Source organism: Hippocampus guttulatus, chromosome 1 (genome assembly GCF_054856545.1).
Source record: "Hippocampus guttulatus isolate MCC_2025c chromosome 1, RoL_Hgut_1.0, whole genome shotgun sequence".
NCBI lineage: Eukaryota > Metazoa > Chordata > Actinopteri > Syngnathiformes > Syngnathidae > Hippocampus > Hippocampus guttulatus.
Window position 1 is genome coordinate 20,052,155 of NC_141261.1, and position 4,369 is coordinate 20,056,523.

General features: G+C 43.2%; 1 long non-coding RNA gene across 1 annotated transcript; it reads left to right on the forward strand.

Moving 5' to 3' along the window:
• Nucleotides 1-1,426: 1,426 nt before the first annotated feature.
• Nucleotides 1,427-2,081, forward strand: LOC147210873 (uncharacterized). The gene is made up of 2 exons (XR_015102806.1): nucleotides 1,427-1,510; nucleotides 2,006-2,081. It is a non-coding gene; the product is annotated as an uncharacterized LOC147210873 (long non-coding RNA).
• The last annotated feature ends 2,288 nt before the right edge of the window (nucleotides 2,082-4,369 follow it).

Below are 4,369 nucleotides of genomic sequence, written 5' to 3' on the forward strand. Positions count from 1 at the left end.
GACTTCATCAGGGATGGGATTTTTCCATGTTGCTCAGACGTGCAATTGATTTTCCATTTATTCTCATGTATGTTTCGGGGAGAATGGCGAGCTTTAACATGGTTGTGCACGATTGATTAATTGCTGCCCATAAGACTCATTTCGACAAAACATTTTGCCTGAAATTGTATAGGAACAGCAAGTGAAACATAATGCATATGATTTCCACGAGGGACTTCTTAAGCTCAGTCAGAGAACGCTGATGAGGGTGCCAAAATGTTTGTTCTAGCAAATGCAGCATAATTTACCCCACACAAACTTTTTTCTTTTTTTTTGTGGGCTCGCCAGCTATTCAGGCAAAGTCAGAGAGATTGCCGTGCCAAACAAAACCACAAAATGGATAATTCAAGCTGTGTCTCACTTTAGGAATACACTTTTGCTTCTTTGTGTGTGTGTGTGTGTGTGTGTGTTTTAACTTTTCAATTCACAACACTGTGGCTCTGATGGTGAAATCAATTTCTCCCCTTTCAGGCCATCAGTCCTTCACAAGGCTTTTAATGTCTGTTTCCTCATCCTTGCTTGATACAGGCCAACATATTTGTTTTTACACAGCTTTCATTGTTTCACTCTATCATCATTTGTGTTGCTGTTTGATGGACTTTTCCGACACTTCTATAGTGGCTGTTTAAAAGAAAAAGATTCTAGTGACACATTTATCAACAGAAAGTATCTGTATTATATTTAGTGGTGTAGTTAATTCCCAGTGAGTTGGACTATGAATTGGACAGTCATTTCACTTGTGGCCAGGCAAGTGATACCATATATGCCTCAAGCAAGAAGAATGCAGTTATATAAGATGAATTTCAAATTTGTTTTATTCTCCCTGGGGGTTAAGAAAAAAAATGTAGTCAACTATATCAGTTGAAGTTGTCAATTGTCAATCAACAATATCATTGATATTTTTGAGCCCAGAAGCGGTTTTACATGTAGACATACCTGCATAAAAACAGAAATCGCCATTATGCCGTCGCTAGTTGTTGTAATTTATGGCATCCATGTGCATGATTTCTCATTTCTCTGTCTCATCTTGTGTTCAGTAGTGTATAGCTGTCATGATTTGGTTTAGGGACCAACAGGTGGCACTGTAGGGTTCCCCCGGCAGCTGCACACCTGTTGGTCATTTGGTAATTAGTTGTATAAAAGGACTCCTGCCCGAACACTCGGTGTCAGGTCATTGTTTGCTTTTTGCTACTGTCATGCGTGTTGCTGTTTGCTCTTGGCTTCTGTTATGTTTAGTTCATTGAGGGAGCGGTACTGTCATGATTCGGTTTAGGGACCAACAGGTGGCACTGTAGGGCTCCCCCGGCAGCTGCACACCTGTTGGTCATAGGTAATTAGGGCCTTAAAAGGACTCCCAGCCTGAACACTCAGTGTCGGGTCATTGTTGCTTCTTGCTACTGTCATGTGTGTTGCTGTTTGCTCTTAGTTTCTGTCATGTTTAGTTCATTGTTATGTTTTAGCTTTAGTCATGGTTTTGTCATGTTCCGTATTCGGCAGCAGGTGGCACGCGTTCACTCCTGCCGCCTGCACACCTGCTGCCTATTTGTCAGTGATTGCACCTGCTTTATCTAGGCGCTCCGGCGGTCAACCCATTGCCGGAGTATTGCATGCCGTGCCACTGCTGTTGCCAATGATTGTAATTCTCATTCGATACCATTCGCTGTTGGTTATATTTTCGTCGTCCCAAGGGAATCATTATATTAGCGTACGTGAACTAGTACTTGTTTTAACATATTTTCCTTGCCGTTTTTTGCAAGCGTTTTCTGTTGTCGCGTTTCCTTATTTCCTGGTTCTCGTTTTTACCAGCGCTTTCTGTTGTTTATTTGACGGGATTTTGTTTGTAATAAATATTTTTGTTTTGACGAAGTCCTTGTCGGTGTCTGCTCTTTCGGGGATCCACTTATTCTTGTTTTCTCTGTTACGTACGAAGCAGTTCCCTTTTCCTGCTTCGTGCGTAACGTGACAGGTTTTTGTTTGATACTTTGGACTTTGTGTGTTTGGGATTTAGTTTTCTTTGTTTTAAATACAATTCTTCAAATACACCCTGCTCCTCCCTCCTGCCTGCTTTTTGGGGTCCACCACCACCTCGCTACGTGACAATAGCTTGCTGTAAGACGGGACAAATGCTGTTTCACTTGTGCTTTTATTGTATTTGAGGATAGAGCTATTTTGCACTTGCCTCCTGTGCGCCGGTGCAATTTTTGGTCAAATATTTCCATACGCTTGCAGCATGGTACGGCCATATGCCGCGGTGTGACAAGTCTTACGGCAAAAAAATGTGGCAGTGTTGGTGCATCTTGTGATGTATGATAACATACTCTGTAAAACACAGTGGTTGCTTGTGCATTACCGAACATATAATTTTGCCAACGAAGATGAGGCTTCACTTTGTGCCGATGTCTCGCAGTCCCGCTGGTTTGAATATTTTTAGACGAGTGGTGATTGGAATAGAAGAAGCAGTCAAGGCGTACCGCTATTCTCATCCACATTACGCTTATTTTTATACTCTGGACGCATGCAGCTTGATGAAGACCGAGGCATTTCATTGCTCCGCAAGGGGTTGTGCTCCAGCAACGGCAGCAGAAGGGTGAGTCAAAGGTTTTCTGTAAAGTGGCCAACTGGATGGCAAAATTTCAAAAGCATGTGGTTAGCAATTTGTTGACTTCAAGCTTGAAACGTCGATGCAGAGTACTAAAGTCGCCTTATCGGCTAATCATTTCAACCCCTCGCAGTCGCTGCTCTGTACAAATATATGACACCTACAGTAAGTGGGAAGAAAGCGAGAGTGAAATGTTGCTAGGGAACCAAGTCGTACTGCAAGCGGTGCTTCAGAGGAGCAGAGACACTCTGGATCCCTGTAGCTGTATTTCGTGGTCAATGATATTGACAAGCTCCCATGAATACCCGACCAGGCTTGCACACCACAAAAAGCCAACAGGCGTGAAAGCCAAAGGTTGCCATTGAGAAAATGTCCAGGTTACACACATGCACAACTTGTACTTTTTTGGCCTAAAACAGTCATTTCTGTTGGAAAAACGTCAACATATAAATTACTGACATTTTTTGACAAAAATTTTAGTGCGACAAAGCAAGCAAGTTGTTTTCACTTGTATTTTTCAGTTCACTTTTTTTTCCACTTGTCGTTCAGTAAAGGGGGACAACTGTTGTATAAAGGCTTAAAGTTGCTTGTACAATAAAATCAAAGTTTTTATGATGTAACAGTCTGACCATGGCAAGGATATTTCCCATTTTTTCCATTGGGGAAATTAATTCATACAAACAAAATGGTGTTCGACCAGCGTTGTAGTTTTCCAGTACTTCTAATAATGATAAAGTCTCACCAATTTAATACTAGGGAGATCTGTGTCTCTCCATGCATCTGCATTTCATCAGTTGACTCATTTTGAAAAATATATGACAAACATTAGCTTGCTAGCACAGCCCATCACTTGTGTCCTAGTTGGATGTTGACTTCTATCTTCCAGTCCAGCGATCGTGAGCCAAGTTCAGTGAGTGATTTCCCCTTGGGCAGTGGTTAATAAAAGTCTGCCTATAATTCCAAATGATCGCTACCTCAAGGTCATGTGTGAGGCATCCCCTGGTCCCTTGCTGTTCTGGTTACAGTTCACACACTTGTTCCATAGAAGAGAAGATGCATTGATGCGTGACTGCATGACTTTCTTCGTGTGAGGCCATATTGAAAGGGTGCACGTATGAAGTCCGTCAGCCTGTCAGAACACGTTTTTCTCTATTGCCACCAAGGTTCTCGAACTGCTTTTGGACTTAACCAGGCTACTTCCTGGTTCATGGCGGTTGATGATCAGATGTAAAATAAATGCATACAATACATATATCTACACCTTTATCCAAAGCCCTCACCAAAATTGAACGGGTCATACATCCATCTATCCATTTTCTAATCCACTTATCCTCACGAGGGTCGTGGCAAGTCCTGGTTCCTATCCCAGCTGTTTTCGGGCATGCTGGAGCCCATCCCAGCTGTCTTCAGGCAGTAGGCGGGGTGCACCCTGAACTGGTTGCCGGCCAGTCGCAAGGCACACATACACGAACAACCATGCGCGCTCACACTCACACCTAGGGACAATTTAGAGTGTTCCATTAACCTGCCATGCATGTTTTTAGAATGTGGGAGGAAACCGGAGTACCCAGAGAAAACACACGCAGGCACAGGGAGAACATGCAAACTCCGCACAGAAAGGCCGGAGCCGGAATCAAACCCTACACCTCTGCACTGTGAGGCCGACGTGCTAACGACTCACCTACCGTTCCGTCTGAACGGTAAGTAACTCGTTAGCACATTCCGCCTGAA